The sequence below is a fragment of the Lygodium microphyllum genome, chromosome 3 (assembly GCF_053477565.2).
Source record: "Lygodium microphyllum isolate KBCC chromosome 3, Lygodium_microphyllum_v1.1.10, whole genome shotgun sequence".
Lineage (NCBI taxonomy): Eukaryota > Viridiplantae > Streptophyta > Polypodiopsida > Schizaeales > Lygodiaceae > Lygodium > Lygodium microphyllum.
Window position 1 is genome coordinate 134,324,819 of NC_141137.1, and position 26,711 is coordinate 134,351,529.

General features: G+C 41.2%; 1 long non-coding RNA gene across 1 annotated transcript; it reads left to right on the forward strand.

Moving 5' to 3' along the window:
- The first annotated feature begins 24,770 nt into the window (after nt 1-24,770).
- Nucleotides 24,771-25,271, forward strand: LOC148038927 (uncharacterized). Its single transcript, XR_015690446.1, has 3 exons — nt 24,771-24,875; nt 24,985-25,104; nt 25,214-25,271. It is a non-coding gene; the product is annotated as an uncharacterized LOC148038927 (long non-coding RNA).
- The last annotated feature ends 1,440 nt before the right edge of the window (nt 25,272-26,711 follow it).

The window sequence follows — 26,711 nt, forward strand, 5'->3', positions numbered from 1 at the left end:
ACTCAACCAGTGGTAAGTATTCAATCCACTTTTTGGGTTCGCGACAACAATATGCCCTAAGCATATCTTCAATGACTTGATTAACTCATTCTGTTTGTCCATCGGTTTGGGGATGGTGAACTGTGCTGGTGAAATAGAGTTGAGTTTCAATAGCCTCAAAGATAGCCCTCCAGAAGTGTGATGTGAAAAGAGAGTCACCATCACTAATGATTATTTTGAATAACCCATGAAGTTTGAATATTTTCTTGATGAATAATCTTGCGATGACTGCTAGCTACACATCTTTTGTCCTTCTCTCTAGTTGACGAATCCAAAGAGCTAGAAGCTCCTCCCTTGATAAATTCTCATGCCATGGAAGAGTACTCCACATGAGAGCACAGATTTCTGTAGGCATGACAGGTTTTTGCCCATACATCAACTCTGCAGGCATATATCCAGTAGTCACGCTATGTGTAGAGCGGTCTGCCCACAATGCAAAAGGTAGTAATCTCGGCTAATCTCCAATCCGACCTCTACAAGCTTTTGCGAATGCCTTAACTATCGGTAGATGTCCTCTTTCGCTCTTGCCATTTCCCTCTGGATTGTAAGCAGTAGTAAGAGCCAACTTAATCCCAAGCCGTGAGAAAAATTCTCTAGCTTCATCTGCATCTAGCTCTCCACGATCAGCTGTAATCTTGCCTATATATCCATACCTGCAAAATATTTCTTCCAACAAGAATTTACATACTGTAGTGGTGGTCTTCCTCCGCAAAGATCTGGCTTCAACATAGTTTGTAAGATCCTCCCTAGCCAAGACAAGATATCTCATCTACCAAAGTCCCGCTGCAAAGTAACCAATGTAAAATATTACACGGCGCAGCGAACAGAATCTGAGAAAGAGATAGAGAGTACACAACAGATAAGAGGAGAATCAGTAAATTCTTTAACTCCAAACAACTGATACAAAGATGGCTCTGTCCACCCGTGCGCTTCCACTGTGTGAAGCTTAGATGGCGATCTAGACAGAAGATAGGTGAAGAGTTTAAGGCTAGCTGGAACAACAACTCTGACTGGGTGAAAGATGACTGAGAGATGGCTGCGAAGAGGTTTAGCTTTTATAGCCCGCGAAGGTCGTTAGATCGGCGTGCTGACCGACCTAGCATATGAGCCTCCACTAGTCGGCCAGGGAATATTCCCTTTACCATCGGGCCGGGGGCGCTGCCCCTGGACCCCCGCCAGGGGGGCCACTGGCCCCCCTGGGACCCCCCAGCCAGGGGCCGCTTCCGCGGCCCCCGGACCCCACAATAGGGCCCCCTTTTAACTCCCTTACCACGCAACTCAATGCAATGTGCCTCGAGTTGCTACCAGCTTAACCACTCCGTCTAACCCAAAGATTAGACTCACAATAGTCACCTTTTTGCCATCCGGTCACATAGACCTCATCGAATATACAAGTCAGGACTCAACCAATGTCCGGGCTCACATTTGGCTTCTCCTCATAATGGGGGCCTTACAACTTTGAGCACCATGGATCATTGGTAGCACCTAATGAGGGTGGGGCATTGATCATATCTAACAACCAAGTCAACCACCCATTTATAATGCATACATAGCGGATAGGTTGGATGCAACTCATCACGATGCCGCACTAAAGAGTATAGTTGATAGTCCCTCCAAGTCTCCACAAAGTGGGAAACATCTTTATACATCCCTTTCCACCAGTATCTTTCTTTGATTTTCTCATAGGTAGCCCACACACCTCTATGTCCAGCCCAAGAACTCTCATGAAACTCTCGCATAATCTGTATCTGCATCGCTACCTCACAAACTACTCTCAAGGGTAAGCCGCCTCTCTTCTTTGGATGCTTCCAAAGAAAACCATCTTTCAAGAAATACCCATAAGCCTTTCTTTTGATTTTCTTGAATTCATCATTTGTCCAATCAGCTCTTCGAGTCAATGAACTTAGATACTGTCCAATTTGCAGCCACTCATTAACATAGAGTTCTTCAGTAAAGGCTTCAACAGTAGATACATGACATTCATGAACAAGGACAGAAGCTACAAACTCTGTCTCATCATCTTCTGCAAGCATTGACTCCTCATCCTCATATCTTGCTCTAGATAGCATGCCAACAACTGGATTATCTTTTCTTGCTATGTGTCAAAATTCTAGATTCAATGATTTGATGTAGGCAATCCACCAAAGCATCGCTATATCTGGAGTCGAAGAGCTAGTAATCATGCCAAGCAAAGGCAAGCAATCTGTTTCCACAATAACTGAAGCACCAATAAAATACCCTTTATCACACTTCAGTGTAGTGACTACTCCCCACAACTCTCTTTTAATCTGCGGATATCTCCTCTGTCACTCATTAAGAACTTTAGCTCCAAAGCGGATTGCATATCTATTCCCATCCGCATCGTCCTGTCCCACTGCCCAACCTATGCCAATAGGGCTGGTATCAACTGTCAACATGATTGGCCGTCCACATTGATAATCCGCCTTGCGAAGAGTAGGAGCTGACTGCAACAGCTTCTTAAGTTTACGCATGGCTTTCGAATGCTTCTCATCCCAATGAAACTTATGCCCCTTTCGAAGCAGTTAATAGAGAACATCTGCTATGTGAGCAAAATGAGGAATCCAAATCATGTAAAATACACAAGCTCCCACAAATCTCCGCACCTCTGAAGTAGTCGAGCAATACTCTGCAATCGTGCTTATGGCATCCACCTTTGCAGGTGAAGGCTTCCTACCATAATAACCAACCATATGCCCAACTATGATGACTTCATTACACCAAAGACAGATTTCAGCCCTAAAAGAGTCAAATTCACCTCTTCTAATCATGTCAATATTAGCTCACAAGCAACCAAGTGTTCAGCCACAAACTGTCTACATCCTCGCAAATCAAGACTCTCATTCTTTTCTTCTTCTGCACAACCCTTAATAGGCACATCATCTAGGAAAGGCATGGTATACTGCGGAATATAGTCTCATAGAACTCTATGCATAGCATTCATCATATGAGCAATTGAGTTGGTGGCACCTTGAGGCAAGGTACACATCCTCACAAGACCAATAGGTGTCCGCATAGTAGTAATATCCCTGCTTTCCAAGGCAAGCTAAAACTAATCATAACCAGAATACAAGTCACCTAGGGAATAGATGGCTCGTCCTGCAAAAGCCTCAGCAAACTCATCCACAACTGGACCTATTTCCACATTCCTGATTGTCACTTTATTTACGGGCTGCATATCCTGAATAAATCTCAAGGTTCCATTCTTCTTTGGTACAGTAAACCACCTGTTAGAATAAGGCGCAAAAGAGGGTTCCAAAATTGCCATCTTAATCTTCTCATGTAGCAACTCTATCAGCTTTGGCAAGTGTGCTCTAGGTACAGGTATAGGACGTATATTCCATGGCACATGAGGGACAGTGAAGATGACCATAGGTGCAACCAATTTGGGACTAATGCAGCCAATTTCATGAGGAAAGGAAGCAAATGCCTTACCATGACGTCCAAGCATCTCTCTAAAACATTCTTTTTCCACTGGAAGCAAGAAATCATCATTTCCAATCTTCAATTCTGCAAGAGTTTCAACTGTAAATTTATGTCCAATATTTGTAGAATCTCTCAACATAGGCTGCTTCATAGCTTTTTCTATCTGCTCATCACTATCAGGAGGAAGCGGCCGTGCAACCGGCTTAACCTTCTTATCAACTGTTTTATACTTCGTGTCAACCTTGGCATTAGTCAGAGGCACTCTTTTCTTTGTTGCAATTTCTACAATTTTTCAACAACTCTCAACTCTGTTGGCTGAAATATCTCAGCCCTTTGCTCTATGGACTGCATGGGTGTAGCCTGAAACTTTGTATGCTGAAATTTTTCAGCATTAAACTCTGTTGGCTGAATGGTTTTAGCCCTCTGCTTTTTGGACTGCATGGGTGTAGCCTGAAACTCTGTATGTTGAAATTTTTCAACATTAAACTCTGTTGGCTAATAGTTTCAGCCCTCTGCAACTCTAAAAGCTGATCAAGTTCAGCCATAGAATCGGTTTGCTGAGTTTTCTCAGCCTCTGACTCTATTTTCAGCATAAAATCACAAATTTCCAAATACATTTCCAAGGTTTGCACAGGTATGATCCTTGAACCCATACATACATCAGTTTTCAGCATATTTCCCATCTTAGACAATGTATCTGCATAAGACATTCCTTCATACAGCCCATCCACATGCTCTCCTGCTTGTAAAATACCTGCAGTCTTCAACTATTTCTCCTTACGACCAATGTACTGCCTGGCAGCTCTAGAAAAATCTGAAATTTTCTGATAACTCACTAAACTATCTGAAGAAAAACCAACAAAATTAGTGGAGAAAGAATGGCTGCCAGGAGGCGAGATCTCCTCTTTTTTCCGCACTGTACCACTGGCGTCTCGCAAGACAGCGGTACCTAATGAAAATCCAACTCCTTCACAAGTAGTGGTGCCTCACGCAAGGAGTCCGTGTTTCTTGGATGATTTACTCCAATAGTCATAAACTAAACAGCTTGCATACCATCCTTACTGCGTATCCGTGCATAGGCTGAGCCGTCATCCATCACTTTTGTCTCCATTCTTGCTTCTGTAATAAAAGGCTGTCCAAGAATAATCGGATAAGAGCAAGAATCCTGAACAAAGCAATGATAATTCTCTTCAACATTACCAATAGAAATTCTGATGCTCGGACAAGCAGCATACATATCACCAGAAGTATTATTGGCCGCTCCCATGCACCAACCATGCTCTACATCCATAGGCCACTTGCCACTCTCATAAACACCTCGAGCAATAAGATTAATCTCGGAACCATGATCGACTAAAGCGACCAAAGGAATCTATTTCTCTCCAATCCTTACCATCGTCTCAGTGGTTGCTCTAGCCTAATGACTGCGTGAAAAATGGCTGCAAGGAATGAGGATAGGAGTATCATCATCTTCATACTACATAGGCTGTACTATTTTCTCCAACTGTGGATTGACAGAAGCATTCTCAACCATCACTGCATCATCATGCTCTTCTCCAAGAGCTCCATGCCATAATCCCTGTAAAGCAGGTCCTTCCATCGCATGTCATTTCCTCTGCAAAAGATCCTGCATCTGATCCTGTATTTCTCTTCTAGCAATCCCAAGAGCTTCACCAACAGTAAAAGTGACTTCACTATTCAAAATGATTTCATGAAAAATCTTACTCATATCCGTCTACATATCAAGGTCTGTGAATCCTGGCTCCTTTCTTGGTTGTCTCTTTTCTTTCATCTGTTTGTCTCCCATAGGTTGTTCAGGACCTGATTGAGCTGGAGAACTCGTCATAGGTGGAGCTGTAACAGGTGGCGAAACAAAGTCACCCCCTCTAGTCTTTTTGGAGGTGCTGAGACCCTCCTCATCTCTTCTTCTCTTTTCCTCAACCATGGCATCTAAACCCTATGTTTTCACCATATAAGCAAAAATAGAATACCTGTCAACAGGAGAATCCCATCCCGTCTCTCCTCGGATGCTGGAGCCCACACAAGTCATAGTGGATGCTTGAACTTTCCCTTTTCTCGCTATCTCCAAGGCAGAGGACCATAAAGCAGAGTCTCCATCTGATTTCTGCTCAAGCTGGACTCCATAAGCTGAAGCATCTCCTCTAACACTCACATAAGCTGATCGCGCAGCCATATCATCAACGAGCTTCTTCATGCCTCCCTTACCAAAGTTCGTGTCAAGAGGAGCACCAGTCTTTGTCAGCCATATCTTCCCGTCTTGTCCCCAAAACACTACATTCTTCTTACGCGCTTCCTGAAAAGCATCACAATCTCTGCAGTGTTGGTGCTCTGTACTATCACACCAAATACATCGTCTCCCTTTTCTTTGGCCAACTGGAAAAGTAGTCACTGGAGTAGGTGCTACAGCAGGTACTGACATAAGTTGCTCTTTTAACTTCCCAACTTCAGCTTTGACTGCCTCTATCATCAAATCTGCCAAGTCTTTAATAACATCATCTACTGATAAGAGCATTGGAGCAGCAGGAACTGGTGGATTTACAAACAGGAGGAGTAGGCTTAGGCATAGAACTTGCAGCAGGGGTAGAAGTAGAGGTCTCCAAGGATTTTTTAGAAGCAGATCCTGTATTATGATGCAATCGTACTCTCCTGCGCTGCTTCTTAACAAGAGCATTCACAGCATCAATGACATGTCTCCACTCGGTCTTTAAACCTGAATCGGTAGCTTGATCTTCCAAAAGATCATCCAACTTTTCCTATAAATCAGCATTAGGAGCTTGTAAAAATAATTCCACTTTCTGCATCTCCAAAGCTTGTTGCTCAGTTCCATCCAACTGATCATAGCGGCTCTCAAACTCTTGCAGAAGGGCGGTAACTGAAAGTCCCTTATTAGGCATAGAAACCCATGCTAAGAAATTCCTGCGGTTCATAAGACCTGTATCCTCCAGGAAATATTCATCTTTTAATGCCTTCTTAAACTCTTCCCAACCAGCATGTGTTCCTCGAATTTCTGAAATTCGGACTTCAAGAGCGCACACCACGATCCGCAAGAAGTAGCGGCTCCAAACATCTTGAGAAACCCCAAAAAACTTCATCTTTTCTTCATACAAATGCAGGTAAGTTGACACTTGTTGGCCGTTGAACTGCTTCATCTCCTGTTGGACAGCTTTCAAGGCATCCATGGCATCACTATCATGTTTCGCGTGAGCTTGCTGCTACATATAGGTTGTAAATGACTGAAACAGGTGCTTCATGACATTGTCAACTGTCATCTCTTCTTGCGAGTCTCCCATCTTGCTGAAAATTGACGCAGCACTTTCACGTCGGGTTCACCAGAAATGTCGTAGAGTTCATGCAAGAGCTGTGGAACACAGGGTTCAGGGTACAGCAAGGAATGAGGTTAACAAGAAGACCTCAATAACTCAATATTTGATGCCAAAGATCATTATATTGCTTGTCAAGTACATTACAAAAGAAGAGTCAAAATAAATGACAAAGCATGACATTCTGTCCACTGCTTTACAATAAGCGTATGATCTTGGTTTTTAGGGCACCAAATAATTCAACCAGATTCAGGACTTAGACTAAAACAGCTTGTTCAAACTCCAAGTCCAATGGATAATGCATTTGATAAGTGCATGCACAGGCTCCAGACATGTATACTGCTCAGGTCAGCATCTGAAATCTATTGCAGAGAGATGCAGTCCATAATGGCATATAGGGCACACTCTTGCATCCACTGCATCAAAACTTATCTTGTAGACCATGGCATTCACTCCTTAGAGCTTGTTTCATAGCCCTAATAGAAGCTTATCATGTGAAACAAAGCTTTGACGTCTCTGTTCTTTGTACAGCTTCTTCATTCATTTTATGCTGCACATTTTCTTTGCTCGGTCCATCCCTTGAAAATGCTACAGAGAGTTCTATAAAAATGCCCCTTTTAGCATGTGCAAGAATCTTTTCCTCATAAATGTAATCATGTTTCCTTGAACGGCAACAAAAAAAAAAAACAGAAGTGCAGGTTCGAGTTCTTTTCCATATGCTTAAAGTGCAGCTCTTTCCTGTAGAAAGCCCTGAAAGGTGCCAAACCAGCCATTATTATGGGATCTTCTGGTAGCCTAAAATTTGTCTATCTTACAAAGATCAGTGACCAACTACCTTTATCATATGTTTCACATGTGGCTGGAACAACATTCTTCATCCATGTGGAGCATACACCTTTATGCAATCGACCAGTGGGACTCCTACCATAAACCAGTGCACAGATAACATGTATCCGCTTAGGAGAGGACTTTGGAGATGAAGAAATTGAGTAATATCGAGGCCGAAAACGAGGTGCAATGGCAGTAAAGTAATAGACGCTGATAGAGAGATCTCCCCGTTCAGTCGCCTCTGTCCACTGTTTTCTTTTTTTATGGCATTCTCGGAATGTCCTATTTCTGGTTGTGGATTTGTGTCCAATCCAAGCTTCAGTAAGAAAATTTGCGGCTTGAAGTTCAGTACAAACCTTGAAGTTTTTTTTCCCCAGAGCGAGCACAGAAAGGGGCTCTGGGCGAGAGAAGACAAGCACCTTAGAAAATGCCTATCGAACTTCGATAATGATAAAACGGAGCTGAGAAGGCCATCCAATTGAAGGGTCGGCCAATAAAGCTCGGAAGGGAGCAAGGCGGTCTGGCAAATCGGTTGTGAAGAAAAGTCATGTGGAGCTATAGGCTGCCTCTCCAGAAGGGGATCAATCCTCCAAAGCAACAACAAAAATTCTCGGAATTGTCATCATCGCTGGGAACCTCAATCTCCTTCACGTAAGAATTTTCAATTCTCTGTCGAGCGCAATCGATGATGTACTGATGATCGCATCTGCTCCCTCTGCTCGAGAGTAAACTTGGTCCGGAACCATTTCTTGAGAGATCCTCCACCCGAGCTTCTCTGCAAACTCAAACATCTGCTCCATATCCACCGCTAATTCCGACCATAAGTAGATGTCGAAGTCCTTCCCTCCACTATATGCAAGGTTTTCCTCCAGCCTCTCTGATCCTCACGTCTTTTCATAGCTTCGACCATAAATTCCATAGCAATGCACCCCTTTTGAATTTTGAGCTCCCCCAATCTCAACTTAGCATTGGTAAGGCTATTTTGAGGATGCAAAGCTTTTGATCATTCCCTCCAAATTTCGAAACAGAATGCCTTCTCTCAAAACAGTAGGCTCTATAGGCTTTTCTCCTAGATCCATCCGGATAATCTAAAGATTCTCTGTGAGTGTCATTACCATCACAACCCCAAATTTATAAAAACTTTCTAAGAGTCTTCTTGTAGACATCCAAGAGTCCATTGAATTGACGTTCCCCTCCTTTCTTTGCAATCTTGACTTCATTGGCATGGCGAATTCTAGCATAATCAAGGGAATACACAAGAAGGAGGGAAAAAGCAATCTTTGAGATAGCCATAGAGACTCCTCCATTCAAAAAGTCTTTGGCAAAGGCATATGAACCCTTCTCCTCCATGGCAGATAGTGCTAATGTATCTTCTTCAAAAATGCTTTATCCCGCATATTACGTTGACCTTGTTCACGCGCAACCTTTATCTTCATAGCTTAAATGTCGGCTTCTACAAAGCTTCCTTTGATTCCACGATTTCTTGCACTTTTCTTGGACATCATCATTGAAATTATCAGCTTGATAATGTCCTTTGGCATCAGTTTTTCATATTTTTCTGACACACACACAACATGCATACAAACTGAAACACACACAAACACAAACACACAAGTGGAGTATGTACATTGGATGTGGATACTGAAAGGACGGAAAGATAATGCATCAATCACACACAATGAAACACACACAAAAAGATAACACAAATGCACAACAAAAATGGAGGTGTTTACGGCTCAGATGCGCAGCGGCATGACACCGAGTGTGAGATATGGGTTTTCATTATGATTTCCTCGAGTGATATTAGTTATGGGGTGAGTGACTACTCTTTTATTCCATATGAGTGATTGTGCATTGAGTGCAACATTCCTCATCATCGACGAATTTCCTACGATTCCTTCAACCAGTTACCTCCTTGGGTGCTGCCGCGTGGTCCCTGCCACGAAGGACGTGTGCTGTGAAGATACCTTGGTACCTCCTGCAGTCGACAACGACAGTGGACGTGCCATCGACTGTCAACCTTGATTCTCGACAACACGGACCAATTTTTTCTAACCCTACATTTTTTGTTGTCAATGGTGTTCATGTTTTAAGTGTGGGGACATTAGCGGTTGGTCTATTGTGTGGTATTAGGTCCATGTTGCTTAGTCAACCCTACCCGTTTGTTCAAAGAGTAGAGAGAGAGAAAGGGAAAGACTCCATATCCATGAGCCTTCAGGCTCTCAAGCTCATTCCTTCATTTCCACACACTCAACTGAAAAGCACACACACTCTACAAGATAAAGTGACCTAGTGTAAATGTAGACTAGACTGACTAACTCTAGTGAGGTCACTAACTGACTATTAACCCGACTTATTTAATGTAGTCACATGTAGACAGTTGTACACACTAGCTATCATAGATGTTGATCATAGATGAAGACACACTGATGGTGAGCTTGATTTCTAACACTCCCCCTCAAGCTCAAAAACAAAACTCGAATCATCTACATCACTCCAAGTAGCTGTCTAAAGTGAATGAACTTATCTTTACCAAGTGATTTGGTAAAGGTGTCTGCTACCTCGTCTTCAATCTTCACATGCTCCAAGTCAATCTGATATGCTAAAACCATTTCCCTAATGAAATGGTAGTGAACCTCAATGTGTTTTGATCTTGCAAGATAAACAGGATTGCTTGCTAACATAACACTGCTCAAATTGTCACAGTACAGCTTGACTTTGCTGTCCAAGTGTACTCCCAAGTCATTCAGTAACTTTTGTAACCACTTAGCTTCACAGGCCACTAAGGCGGCACCACGATACTCTGCTTCCGTACTAGACAATGCAACTATAGGCTGTTTCTTACTCTGCCAATTGATCATGCTACTACCCAATCCAAATACATAGCCACTGGTTGACCTCCTGTCATATGTGCAACCAGCCCAGTCAAGGGTTTTTCCATATGCATAAAACAGTCCATGATCTCTCATACCCTTTACATATCTCAGAATTCTTCTGACTGCATCCAAGTGTGGTTTGCAAGGCTTCTGCATGAACTGACTAATCATCCCCACAGCATAACTCAAGTCAGGTCTAGTGATCGTGAGATAGATCAAGCTGCCTACCATCTATCTGTACATAGTAACATTCTCAATCTCTGTCCCAACATCAATCTGTAGCTTGACATTCTGCTCCAAAGGTGTATCCATAGGCTTGCAATCAGCCATACCATATTTCTGTAACATGTCATGAGCATACTGCTTCTGTAGCAGCCATATGCCTCGAGGTGTAGAGACAACCTCAATCCCCAAAAAATATTTCATCTCTCCAAGATCCTTGACCTTAAACTCAGCCTGTAAACATGTCTTTATTTCTGCAATCCCATTTTCATCATCTCCTGTAATGATTAAGTCATCAACATAGACAACTAGAAAAACATAGCCACTATCTGTCTTCTTTGCAAACAAACTATGATCAGCATCTCCCAATCGGAAACCATGTTGCTGTAAATAACTACTGATGCGAGCATTCCATGCTCTGGGTGCCTGTTTCAACCCATATAATGTATTTTTCAGTTGACATACATGTGCTGGAAATTCTGGATGTACATAGCCTTTAGGCTGTTCCATGTAAACCTCTTCCTGTAATTATCCAGTCCTTGTCCTAGTTGGACTGATCAGTAGACTGCCATGAACCAGAACTACCACCTCTACCTCAAGGTGATCTCCCCCTGCCTCTAAACCCACCAGATCCACGCTGGCCTTGTGTATTTGCACCATGCCAATTACTCTGTTGCTGCAGCTGTCCATAAGTATTACGAGTGTCACCACGACCTCGAAATGAACCACGATCTCTAGATCCTCTGCCACGCTGGCTAGAGTAGAACACAGTGTCTCTACTCTGAGATGCACTAGAACCTATATTCAAACCAAGTTTGACTTCCTCATGCAACAACAAAGCAACTAGCTCTTCCCAGCTAGGGGGCTCTTCTCTGACAGAAATGGAAGTGTCAAAAGCTTTGTACTCTTTGCCTAAACCATTCAAAGAAACAGCAATCATATCATCTTCTGATACACTTGAGCCAATAGTAGCAAGTTGATCAGCTATGGTCTTAATCTCTGTGGTATACATCTGGATGCTCTTGCCATTCCTAGACATGTTGTTGAACTGCTGTTTCAACTGGATCTTTCTTGCATGTGTCATGGTTCCATAATTTTTCATCAGTATGTCCCAAGCATCCTTCGGAGTCTCACATCCAGTGATTTGAATTACCATAGCATCAGATATACATAAGGAAAACCAATGCAGCACCTTGCATGCTCTTTCATTCCATAGCCTGTAGGCTCTTTTCTGTTCATTTGTTGGATTGTGTGCAAGCAACTCAGGAGCAACTTCATCTCTTGTACATAAATCCCAATAACCTCTGCCAACCAGAAAGTTTTTCATTCTAAATTTCCATAATGTAAAGTTCTTATTATCCAACTATCTGAGTGATATTGGCAGTCCCATGTGTATTAGCCATGATGCAATAGACTGTCTATCAAGTGCCTGACTCCCTGCAATCCAATAAGTATAACAGACTAAGTTCAGTCCATAACAGTTTATGACAGTTTTCTGCACTAAATTGCAGAAAAAAACCAGGGTATTTCAGCCCACTGACACCCCAAAACAACCCTCAAACAAGTGGTCTCAACTGTAGATATAATTGTCAATACATAAGCTATGTGTTTGCTTCAACTTAAGCTTATGTAACCTCACTGCCAGGGTACATACATGCAGTCTGAAAACTGTAAACTATGAGTAACCAGCAGCAATTTCAAGTCTAAAACTGAGTGGTAATCATGTCATACATGTTCCAAAATCTCCCAGGTAGCTGCTAGTACATTTGGCAGTCAAGACATGATCATAAGGGCACAGAACAGTGCATAACCAGCATATACAAGTGTCAACAAATTCAGTTTCAGGTTGCAGTCAACCAGAATTCAGCATACCAAGCTCCAAGCAGCTCCAAAATGTCTTTTGACCATGTCATACATTTACTTTGTAGTGGCAAGTTCAATACATGAGCATCTGAGTAGGCATAAACAACCTGTCTTCATTGACCAATGGCATAAACCTCATGAGCTGTTTGTAATTAACCAGGACAATGTAACTGCATTTATTTCAGCTTCAAAATTCAGTTTTCAATGATGCTCATTGCTTGCTTCAATTCTCCATGCATTCAGCATGTATAGGCCAGTTCATATAGATGATGGAACCCCCAAGATGACCTGTATTGCTTCAGTAATGCACAGTACTTGTCATTGACTGTGTATGACAGTTTTCAGCCTGTCATTGATTTTCAGATCTGAGTATTCTGTCATTGACTGTGTATGACAGTTTTCAGCCTGTCATTGATTTTCAAATCTGAGTATTCTGAGCAAGAGATCTCAGCTCCAAGACATTTGATCCAATGTATACATGCTTTGACACATTCTTGTGCTCCAAAGATGCCTTCTAAGTGTAGTACAAGGCTCGTGTGTGTCAGTAATGACTGAATGCATGCTGTCCATTCATGTTTACAGCAATTTAGAAATGATTACAGGTCTGTGTCTGTCACTTGAGCTCATAAGAGAGCTCCCATACAAGCATTTACTCCTTGCACACTTCAAATACCTTCAATAGTGAGCATACATGCTCTATGAACCTTGTCCACGTACCCTACTGAAGATTGACAGGTTTCTGTCCACTCAGATCAATAGGCACAGATTTTCAGATACAGGTTGCTGTCCATTCAGATCAGCCACCGCAGATTTTCAGATACAGGTTGCTGTCCATTCAGATCAGTAGACGCAAATTTTCAGATACAGGTTGCTGATTTTCAGGAGAGGCAGTCCACGATTTTCAAACACAGGTTGCTAATTTTCAGGAGGCAGTCCACGATTTTCAGAAGGAAATCCACACTGATTCCTTCCTTTAACTATGGCTTCATTTGCAAGTTGTCATGCCCATTCTCCCACAGCCTCATGGATGAAGCTCTGATACCATGTTCAAAGAGTAGAGAGAGAGAAAGGGAAAGACTCCATATCCATGAGCCTTCAGGCTCTCAAGCTCATTCCTTCATTTCTACACACTCAACTGAAAAGCACACACACTCTACAAGATAAAGTGACCTAGTGTAAATGTAGACTAGACTGACTCTAATCAGGTCAGTGAGACTGACTACTAACCCGACTTATTTAATGTAGTCACATGTAGACAGTTGTACACACTAGCTGTCATAGATATCGGTCATAGATGAAGACACGCTGACGGTGAGCTTGATTTCTAACACCGTTAAGGTTTTAAGTGTGGGGACACGTCCCTGCATGTCTGCATTGCATACCGCCCTGCATATGCCTCCCTTTGCTCATGCATGAATGCCATGACTTTCTATTACACTCCTAGGGTCCCTTCCCCACCCAACCGTCTCCTGTCACCCCTCCCTTGGGGCTGTTTCTCCTCTATTTCTCTTTTTCCCTTATTTTGTTGTGTTTCCATGTGAACGCACCCTACGTTCTCCCAAATTCCAATCTAAAATTATAGCCCTGTTCATCCCTTTGAACTGTCCAATTTTCCTTTTTAGCTACCCGTGTTCCGATGCATGGTTTTTGAGTTGTTAATTTATTAGGAATTTTGCGAAAGTTAGGCGGTTTCCCATGTGAACGCATCTTGCTTTCTTCGGAACGATGATCTGATGTGATAGCCCTGTTCTACCCTTTTCCCTTGACATTTTTTCTTTTTACTCCATGTCATTTCGATGCATGGTTTGTCCAATATTAATTTTTGCGGTTTCTCGGGACCTTTTCGTGCGTCTTTTTGATAATTTTTTCATGTGAACCTGCCTTGTTTGCACCGAAATTCCAATTTGACTTGACAGCCGTGTCTACCGCACCTTTCCCTACATTTTTCCTTTTTTCTCCCCCTTATTCTAACTTCTGAATTTATTATTATTAATTTTTAAAAGTATTTTTAGTGTCTTTTTGGTTTTTTTGCATATGAATGCCTCTTAGCCCTATCAGAACTGCGTTTTAACATGACAGCCCTGTGCAACCCTGTCCCCCGCACATTTGCCGTTTTTGCTGGCCTCTATTTCGGTGAATCGATATTCTATTATTAATTTTCGACCGCATTTTCGTGTGTCATTTTTACGTTTTTCCCATGTGAACGCGTCCTCTCGTGGTCGAAACTAATTTTTCACGTGATAGGGCTGTCGGGCACGTTCTTCTACACATTTTTCCTTCTTTCCGCCCTGCATTCCAGCGAGCGGATTTCCCGAAATTAATCCCCATATGTGTTTTCAGGGCCGTTTTTTGTGTTTTTTGCATGTGCACGCCCTTTATTCCCCCTGGAACCCTCGTTGACCTTTCCCCTATCTTCCCCTTGCCGTCTGGTACATTTTTTGTTTTTACACCATTTCGTTTCGACGATCGGATTGTGAGATATTAAATTTTCTTTATTTGGACGTGTTTCGCGCGACTCGTCTCACGCGTGAACGCACGCATTTGCGGTTTTACGCATCTTGCCATGCCCGATCACGTACACGTACCCCATGCCGACGTCTCAACGCCATTCCAATCCCGCCATGACAAATTTTTTTACCCCGCCCCGCACATGCGCACGGGACGGGGGCACGCCTTTCTTTTCATTCATTTCTTTATTATTTTAACACACCCAACGAATCTTTATTATTTTTCAAAAACAAAATCTTTATTTTTTTTATAAAAAAATCATTTTACCTCCCCCTCCCGCATCCGTTCCAACCACACACCCCCCCTTCCCTCTTCTCTCTCTCCTTCTCTCTATCTCTCCCTTCTTGTTTTTTTTTTCTCTCCTCCCCCTCCCTCTCTCTCCCCGTAACTTCCTCCTTCTCCCTCCTTCCTCCTCCCTACACCGTCCTCCTTCTGCGCCCCTCTCTCTCCCTCCTACCACCACCATCTCACTCCCTCCCTTCCCTCCCCTCCTCCCTCCATCACCCTCCTCCTCTGCCTCCCTCCTTCCCCTTCTCCCTCCACCCTTCTCCCCCTACCTCCCCCCCAGCGGGCGCTCTCCGCCTCCCTCCCCTCTTCGGCTCCTCCAGCGGCCGTTCTCCCTCTTCAGGCCACTCCCTCCTCGGCCCTTTCAGCAGGGGCTCTGCCGCCAGCACCCACTCATTATCGCCAGGGCCTCCCTCTGTCGCCAAGGCCACTCGCCGCCACCTAGTCGCCACCGTCGTAGCCACCGTCCTCCTCTCCCTCCACCTCCTCCTCCTCCTTACTAACCCTCCTTAGGTTAGTTCTACTAACCTTATTAATTACTTCTAGTTTAGTTATACTAACCTTAGTTAGTTCGGTTAACCCTAATTAAGTTAATCTAACCATAATTAACTTAACCTAACCCTACTTAAGTTAACTAACCCTAATGTAGTTAGTCTAACCCCCCCCAAGTTAACCTAACCCCCCCTAGGTTACACTAACCCTACTATAGTTAACCTAACCCCCCCTAAGTTAAACTAACCCTAATGTAGTTAGTCTAACCCCCCAGGTTAACCTAACCCCTCCCTAGTTACACTAACCCTAGCATAGTTACACTAACCTAAGTTGAGTTATCTAACCCTAGCCTAGTTGACCTACCCCTAGTTAGTTAGGTTACCCTTACCCGAGTTAGCCTAACCATACTTAGGTTAAACTAACCGTAGTTGAGTTACTCTAACCCTAGCCTAGTTACCCTAACCCCCCTTAGGTTAGTCTCCACTGACTTGCCTTAACTTACTTATCTGACTTTGCCTAACCCAGACTATCCTAGTTCCCTTTGACTAACCTAACCTAACCTAGCTTGACTTATATGACTTACCCTGACTTCCATGCCTTAGCTAACTTAATTTGACGTTACTTACCAAACTAAGCTGATTTTTACTGATTTAATTGATTTAATTCATTTATAAATTAATTTCCACTCAAAAAAATTTCAAAAAATTCCCTTCACTTCCTGCAAATTTTTGAAAATTTGTCAACTAGAAATTTCAACTCCCAAAATTACAAAAATTTCCATATTTTCCAATTTATTCAAAATTACGTACAAAAATACAGAAAATTTATTTTAAATTAGTAAAAAATTAAAAAAAAATTGAAAATATCTAGAAAATTCCACCCACCCTCCTTGACCTTTTTCCATTCATTTTCCACTTTAAAATATTTTTATACACAGTACCCCTATTTCAAACACTTTATAAAAATAAAAAAAACCACACATGCACCACTTCACCATAAAAATCTCCATGTTATTTTCATCCCTTAAATTGTGGATATTTCCCACATCCATCTTTAATTATTCTTTCTTTTGAAAAAAAAAACAATAAATACACAACCACATACAATTTATTTTTAAAAAAATCTAGAAAAATCCACATAACTCCAATCACCACACATAATACCCCCTAACATACCAACCAAACATAATATAATTTTTTTAAAAAAAAACTATCCTAATACATCATAATAAAATTAAAAATCATACTCACACTCACCACATCCACTAAGATTTTGTCTTTGTTGTTCAGTTCAGTGGTCTTTACTTTTCTTTTACTGGATTCATTCCTTTTGGGGGACTCTTCCGTGCGCCTTCAGGCCATTGCATACACACCCCTTCTAGGTATTTCTTTTATGTGCTTTATTTATTTTCATTTCTCTCTTAATCACAAATTAATTGTTAAAATGCACTAGTTATTCACCCACATTTTCCACGTGCATTCGCGCTAAACACACAATTTCATCATAATAAAAATCAACCAGCTGTTCACTTTGCACGCGCTACGTGTGCTTAAGAGGAACTTTAATTTATACTAAAAATGAACCAACCGTCACAAGAGCACGCGCTGGCAAAAAAACGCTCCACATCACTCTTAATTTTTCATTAAGGAATTTACATTTAGAGACCCAGACTGGGCATCGAAGTCCGGGTTTCATTAAAGCACCGTTTCAACTTAATAATTTGTAATTAAAATTTTAAGAAGGAACCGCCGTTTTCTTATTACGGTTTATCACTTAATAAACTATCACCCATTGTTAATAATTTATTCCAATGAACCTTTCATTAAATTAATCCCCCCTCACTGCACTTATTTCCCCTTTTGAATGAGCTCGCTTCGTGGGATGGGCGCATCAACGTCTTTAGTTGCCACTGATGGTCAAGTTATGGTCCAGTCTTGATGTCCGTTTTTTATGGTAGTTTGATTTGTCCATGAGTTACGATTACAGGTACGGTGCGTATTTTTTTTCTTCTTTATTGCATGATACGGGGATTTGGGTGCTTGCATGTTGTATCGCATGAAGCTTTCGGTCGCATAAGTGTAGAGGTCATGCCTAAATATATGCCCAACACTAATCTCTGGGGTCCCAGGATCTAAAAAGGCATTAGCCACATCTACTTCCTTTACAGGCTCCGAGGCATTATTGGTCTTGGTCGTTGTTGAAGGAGCGATCCTTAGTCCACGCCTTCATGTCAAGATGATTTTGAATCTCTTTTGGCAGCTGGGAGACAACATCAGCTGCCGGAATGTTAATTTTGGTTTAAAAGTATCTAGGTCTTTCACCAAGTCATAATCTTTAATAGGATCCACAGGCTTCTCCAGCCAGTTGGGGAATGGGGCTACACCCATTTTCATCTTTCCTTTTTTGCTAACAATTGCTGCATTGGCACTTCTTCTATTTTTGGAAGTGCTTCTGTATCATCTATCTCTTGGGCCTCTGGTCTTGTCTCTGGGACTGTTTCTGTAGCCTTTTGTGGCACTGTAGTGCTCTGTACTGTACTGTTCTGTTCTATACTACTCTGTCCCTCTGCAGGTAGGTTGAACTTCACAGTCTTGGCAGGAGAGTCATTTCCATTCTGAACCACTGGTTCCTTCTTCTTGGTGCGCGTCACAGCGGCAACTTTCAACTCGACCAAATTGGAAGCAGGTTCTTGTATCTTCTGTCGGCTATCAGTGACATTGGCCTTTACAAGGGCTGGACTGGGACAGTCCTTTGCAGTGTGGCCTTCTCCTTTGCATCGATTACATTAGGGCTTGTAATCCATTGACTTTCTGGGATTTGGACAATTTGGTGAAATGTGTCTCTTTTCTCCGCATCTGTAACACTCCACCTCAGTTCTTTGACCACCGCCAGACTGTCATCCTTTGTAACTTTGAGAGGGAAACCTCCTTGGACCAAAATTAGGACCAAACTCTCTAGGCTTGGGTCCAATATCCTGTGTTGTCATTTTGGATTCTAGCAAGTTGAATCTTGCATTTTCATCCTTCTGTCTTCGTTCATGCATCTCTTTTAGAGAGCAGATATCCTCTGTTTGGTTCTTTCGCAAATAGTAAGAACAGAAGGCTCCAAGAATGGTTGGTTTTCGGGTACATTCAGTGGCTAAATGTCCCGCTTGATGACACTTTCCACACCAAGTATTTGACCACATCACATCTCTTCCGAGTCCTGCAGAAGTGGATATATTGGCCGTATTCACTTTCAACGTCTGTAACTGCTCTGTAATCACATCTAGAAGCTCTTTCTTGATACTTGCAACTAAGTTGGATAAGTAATCCTTCAGATTTTCACCTCCTACAGTGCTTGTTGTAGGGTTTTGGGAAGCTTCTATAATTACCGCATACACTGGTTGGGTAGATCCAGAAGGTCCTCTATTCTAGTTCTGATTCAGAGCTCCTGTTGAGACTTGGGGTTGTTGATTCCAGTTGGTAGAATTCCACTGTTGTTGAGTCGCCATTGTAGGAACTGTTTGAGGCCACTATTGTTGTGGTTGAACCATCATCTGAGGCACTGTTGTCTGTGGTGACCACACTGGATTAGGTGCACTATACTGTGGCACTGTTTGCATTTGGGGATAGGGGTAGGGAACTATCCCTGGCACTGCATTTGATGGGTATACCATTCTAGGCATAGGAGGAGGTAAGACTCCTCTTCTTGGAGTCATTGACAGCCTTGCTTCAACTTCGTCATACAATCTTGCACCTTCCACCGCAACTTGCAGATTGACTGGTCTTCTCAATTCCACAAAACTTGCGAACTTCTGGTTGCAGGCCCCTGAGAAACACTCCTTTCTGGATACCTTCATCCAAATGATGGTTAGTCCATCTCTTCAGGATGGATTCCATTCGCGAGACATAAGCTTCTGCTCTTTCTCCAAAGGACTGACTTAGGTTCACGAACTCCTCTCGCATCCGCTCTTCAAAACCTTCACGCTTGAATTTAGTGAGGAAGGCCAACTTTAGGTCATCCCATGTTCCAAAAGTTCCTGCTGCTTGTCTCTCATACCACTGAAATGCCGTGCCCTTGAAAGTGGCGGGGAATATTACTAACCAATGCTCAGGGGTTCTGGCATTGTTAGCCACACATGCTACCATAAACTCTGCTACATGAAGATTAGGGTCTTCATTGTACTCTCCCTTAAAAACTGGCAATGGGACTACATTTTTTGGCCTATCATCAATGTTTCCAAGGCGGATCTGACTAGGAAGGGGACCTTGAGTCGCCATGGGGACTTCTGTAAAGAGTGCTTTTAGGGCATCAAAGGAAGCTTCTGCTACGAGCTCGTTCTCAACTTTTATTTTTGCCTTCTCTCTTCTCACGTACCTCTGGACTCGTTCCAACGCTTGCCTCTTTATTGCGTCATTCATCAGGGGGTTGGCTTCAACTAGTTGTTCTAGACTCAACAGGATAGTATCCGAGAGGGCTTTAGTCTCTGATAGATTCTGTGGCCAACATCTCCTTTACTTCCTTCTTTTCAACATCTCTGAATTCAGCTTTCAAACCACTACAGAGGGGAAGATACTCTATTCTAAAAGTATCAAAACTCATTCTTCTTAGGATCGTTGTTGCATCATTATAATAATACTAACTTTTGAGGGTTTCAACAGTGTATGTTGTGAAAAACACTCTGTCTACCAACTTCAAGTGGGTTTATAATTGAACAAATAGAAGATTATCAGTGCACCAAGCATCCCATGTATCTTGCTGCTGAGCATCCACGAACAAATTCCAACTTTTTTCCTTATTGTCTTCATGAACCTCTACAGAATAAGACTCCTGAAGCTTCTTCACAATCTTCCACTTGATGATGTCTGGAAACTTCTCAATGAATGCCAAATCTTCCATGGATGGTCATTCTCTCTGTTTCTACTCTTCAGTTTGTTCCCAAACAGTTTGCCACCAAGATGCAAGTTTCTGCTGCTTCAACAGGAAGAGGAAATAGCCCACCACATAGAGCATGCATCATGATGGTGATATGTTTTCGCCATTGTGGGATGAAATTCTTGTGGAAAGTGGCTTTGATTATGAGAAATTCCAACTCTTTAGTGGAAGAAGGAACTTTACAAACATCCATTGAATTCTTCTCTTCTTGGCAATGCCATTTTCTTTATTTTCAGCCTCTTCTGGTGCTTGTTGATGGCAAGCTTCCCCGGCTACGCATCAAAAACATGGAGCCCCAAGAGAAACACCAAGGAAAAGGGAATTCTCTTGCAAGAAAATCTATCTTGTAACATCAACAAGCTCTTATTTCATTCCTTTGATCATCAAAACAAGGAAAACAACAATTCTTCATGCAGCATCATAGTAGATATCTCACACGGATTTGATAGAATCAATCATATTCTCCAACATCTTTACAAAATCCATCAATAGAAAAAAGAACAAAAAGGAATACACCATCTTTGAATGGAAATACATCATATATTATTCATCTTCAATATCTTAATAGTTCTCTCTCTCAATCTCTCATATACAGTTACACTGTTTCGATAGATTTGACTATCTCTGACTCTCTCTCTCTCTCCATCAATAGTACATCATATCCTCACTAAAATTCTCTCATAATAACCCTCAATAATCCTTCTTAGGTCGTGGATGCACCTCCCAATAGGTATGTCTGATATGAAGAGTCACCAGAGCCACTACAGTGTCTTTTCATAGCTCACTACTGTCACTGTCACTTAGTCTTCTCTTCAGTCTTCAGCAGCTGTTTCTTCCACCTGTTTTAGCTCTTTTGAACTTAGATTCATCCTTTCCAAATATTATAAAACTTTCCCAAAGTCGCACATACATTCTACAGAACACCTACAGAAGGTCTATAGAATAGTCACAGTACAGTACCAGAACAACTACAGTACAGTTACAAAACAGAGACAGAGGCTCTACAAAAGATCTACAGAAGGTTACAGAAGGTCATCAAAACCTCATAACTCATACTCAAACCATTCCAAACTCTAAAAAAATATTAAATAAGCTTTCTCAAGATCTCAATCTTCATCAATCATCAATCCATGCTTCATACAAAAGATAATCAGAACAAAACAAAAGCTATACAGAAGGTATACAGAACCTATCAGAACATCATAGAACTATTGAGATCTTGTGAAAGCTTATTGAATAGTTTTTTAGAGTTTGGAATGGTTTGAGTATGAGTTATGAGGTTTTGATGAACTTCTGTAACCTTCTAAAGATCTTTTGTAGAGCCTCTGTCTCTGTTCTATATCTGTACTGTAGCTGTTCTGGTACTGTACTGTGACTGTTCTGTAGACCTTCTGTAGGTGTTCTATAGAATGTATGTGTGACTTTGGGAAAGTTTTCTAACCTTTGGAAAGGATGAATATAAGTTCAAAAGAGCTAAAACAGGTGGAAGAAACAGCTGCTGAAGACTGAAGAGAAGACTAAGTGACAGTGACAATAGTGAGCTGTGAAAAGACACTGTAGTGGCTCTAGTGACTCTTCATATCAGACATACCTCTTGGGAGGTGCATCCAAGACCTAAGAAGGATTATTTAGGGTTATTATGAGAGCATTGTAGTGAGGATATGATGTACTATTGATGGAGAGAGAGAGAGAAATAGTCAGAGATAGTCAAATCTATCGAAACAGTGTAACTATATATGAGAGATTGAGAGAGAGAATTATGAAGATATTGAAGATGAATAATATGTGATGTATTTCCATTCAAAGATGGTGTATTCCTTTATGTTCTTTTTTCTATTGATGGATTTTGTGAAGATGTTGGAGCCTATGATTGATTCTATCAAATCCGTGGGAGATATCTACTATGATGTTGCGTGAAGAATTATTGTTTTCTTTGTTTTGATGATCAAAGGAATGAAATAAAAGCTTGTTGATGTTACAAGATAGATTTTCTTACAAGAGAATTCCCTTTTCCTTGGTGTTCCTCTTGGGGCTTCAGCAGCATGCATATGGATATTCATATGCCATGAAACCATATAGGCATCTACCTCATGGAGACCTTGATGCAATGCAGGAGTGGCAAGCAAGTGATTATGACCAACATCATGCCGATACCTATGCTCATGGACTTGCCAATCATCATACTTATGGTCAGCCTAGGATGCAAGGACACTATTGTAGCCATGTTGGACAGTCATCATGCAATCTTGGGCATCATGTTTATGGGCAACAATATGGCCAAGGTTTTGGTAGTAGGCAATAACAAATAGATGTATTTGGGCAGCATCATGAACATTTTTGTGATATGCATTGTCATAGAGATTATGGACAGCATGACCAATGCTGTGGGATCAATTATCAAAGGTAGCATGCTTATGATGGTTATGTGTGTGATACATAGCAGGGCTATTATCACAACATGCAGTATGGACAGCATGAGTATCATTATGAGCAGCAACCACATTGCTATGACCATCCATATGGACAGCATGAGCATTATCGTCATGGGCATGGACAACCATTTGTTGTACATGAGCAGCAAGATGACTATGAGCAGCATGTCAGAACTATTACTGAGCTAACCAATGGTGATGAGCATGTGTGTAGATTGCTATCTAAGGCTAAATGTATTAGACATCTTACTAGTGATACGATACGGGAACTACATGGTACGGGCTTATGCTATCAATGCGCTAAGCCAATATCTTGTGATCATCAAGCCACATGCAGGGAAAAAATAGCAAAAATACTCTTGGTATTAGAATATTATGATCCAAAGGATGGAGAAGATCTTACTGAGGACCATTTTGGTGCGGGTAAAAAACAAGATCTTCAGTTCAAGAAAGAAGATCATGGGTAGCATGTGGATTTGGATGATCATGACCCCATACGGGAGCCCCTTCAGTCCACAAACCTATAGTTTAAATGCTTGGACATCACTAAGAATGCAGGGTCCATGAATACGCAGCACTTAGGGGCTGATGCAGTCCATGTAATGGTGACTTTAGCCTCATATGCTTCAGTCATATAGATCATGGTGATGCCTGAGAGGCTTATGGAAGAGCTAGTGAATACCACCATGCTGATCATGCTTCCAGCTGTACTTGACTTTGATCTTATCATTAGGAGAACTATGGACTCTCTTTTTTGCCCCTTAAGGAGTGAATAAACAAATATAGGCCTAACCAATGAGAGAGCTGGGATTCCAGATTCATGTAACATGAATCTTCTAGCCATATCTTGGACCAAATCTTCCCTCAGCAATAAAATAAGGGAAAAGGGGAGTACAAAGCTGTCACTTCTTGGAAGTTTGTGCCTCGAATTTTCATTTTCTTATTTTTTATGTTTGACTTTTCTTTTCTCCCCTTTTCAGTTTCCCCCTCTTTTTTAGGCGGAACTCAAATTTGTCATATCTCTTTCCCCGCTTCTTCTTTCCTGACGAAATTTTACAGCCTCACTGTTTCTTGCCATGTCTGTAACCCTGTAAAATTTCATTTGATTTGCACAAGCACAGAGAGAGATTCATGTGTTTCATGAGAGCAGAGCTTGTTTTACCAAAGCCCTAAGATTCTCTTCACAAAACTCTACAGGTATATTTTTCTCTTCCATAGATGTTCTATGGTAAAGTTTTATCTCGTTTGGAGAAAACCTGTGCAAGTTATGTGCATTCTCTGACATGTAATTTCTTTTGTTTTGATGCTCTAGGAGTCTCTTACAGTCAATAATAGTGACATTTTGAATACTCAACTTCTTCTTCAACATCTTAGGGTTTCTCTGTAAACAAAGTTACAGGTATATTGTCTTGTTTTTTTGTTGCTCCACTGTTAAATTTTATCTCGTTTAGACAAAATGTATACAAGTTACATGCATACTGAGATTTCCTTTGTTTTTTTACTCCAAGAATCTCCGAGGGTGAAGAACAATGATTTATTAAGAACTCAACTTCTACAACATCTTTGGGATTTTGAACACTCAACTTCTTCTTCAACATCTTAGGGTTTCTCTGTAAACAAAGTTACAGGTATATTGTCTTGTTTTTTTGTTGCTCCACTGTTAAATTTTATCTCGTTTAGACAAAATGTATACAAGTTACATGCATACTGAGCTTTCCTTTGTTTTTTTACTCCAAGAATCTCCGAGGGTGAAGAACAATGATTTATTAAGAACTCAACTTCTACAACATCTTTGGGATTTTGAACACTCAACTTCTTCTTCAACATCTTAGGGTTTCTTTGTAAACAAAGTTACAGGTATATTGTCTTGTTTTTTTGTTGCTCCACTGTTAAATTTTATCTCGTTTAGACAAAATGTATACAAGTTACATGCATACGGAGCTTTCCTTTGTTTTTTTACTCCAAGAATCTCCGAGGGTGAAGAACAATGATTTATTAAGAACTCAACTTCTACAATATCTTTGGGATTTTTTGCAGAGAAAGCCACAGGTATATTGCCATTTTTTACTACTGTTCCATGGTTAAATTTCAACGCATTTGGACAAAGCCTATATAAGTTATATGTATGTGTTGACCCAATATTTCTTTTGTTTTTGTACTACATGAATTTGTCAGTGAAGGAACAATGGTCTTGCTATAAGTCAACTTCTTGTTCAACATATCTAGGGATCTTTGTGAAAGAAATTACAGGTATAATGTTTCTTTTTTAAATTGATCCATTTAAATTTAATTTCATTTGGAGATAACATTTGCAAATTATACACATGTTAATAGGTAACTTTTGTATTTGGTTGTTACAGATGTCTTCACGGAGGAAAAATATCAGTAGCATACTTGCAGTGGAGGTCTTCAATAGGAAAGATAATGGCGGTAATTGGATTTGTGATAAGTATTATAAGTTGGATTGGATTTTGATGCACCCAAGTACTCGAGGGAGTTTCAAGGTCAAGCGCAAGGATGTTGCAAACCCTAGCAAACATTGGAAAGGTAGAATTTTAGAGTTCAGAAAAGTGTTTAATGGCACAAGTGCAGTAACAGAAGTGTTGATTCAACATGTTTATACGCATAAACAAATCTCTGTACACGACGAGAACAACATTGGAAATTATAAACAAAACAGTAAGTTGTTAAATTTTATCATTGATTATTCTTTTGTATCAGAGTTGTTTTTAAAAGTCTTTGCAGTATTCTAATTCAGTCTTGTTTGATTGACAGCTCTATATCCATCGACTTTGCATGAATGGCAGAATGTGGAATGTTTAAGCGGCAAGATACATGTTTGGCATGAAGAGATAGGTTCTTTGATCTATGATAATACCTCTACAAGTCAACTTGCCACTCAAAATATCTTTTTTTATAATTCATTGTATGTGGTAGAAAGCCAGAGATTGCAGCATGTCCCATTGCCGCCATTGTCTAGTGGTGAATGGTTCATTGGTAGCTTGGAGTTGTCAGGAGCTTGCAAGTCGAAGATAAAATCTGACATCAATAGTGCTATGAAACCCACCACGGGCTCCAAAGATGTGCATCTTAATTGGTTTATTCCATTCTCATTGTTTGCACATTTGTTTGGTTCATGTGATGTTTTGAAGAAAACAAAGATTACTTATCAATGCAAGTGTCCATCCGAGGAATGGATGAGTCAGCTATTGGGTGAGTCTTGGGAAGTCAAAAGAACACATTTTGATGAGACGATTGAGTGCAGGGTCAACCAATCTAATATTACATTCAGGTAAAACTTTTTTACTACTTTGCATACCTTGATTTAATTGACATAGGTCTTGCTTAGATGAATTGTTATGTTAGTCGCATTGATCACTTACCATTATTTTTGTTTTTATTACAGGTATTTCATTGCTAGACAAACTCTGTGCGTTCGCTTTCGATATAGAAGATGGCGACTT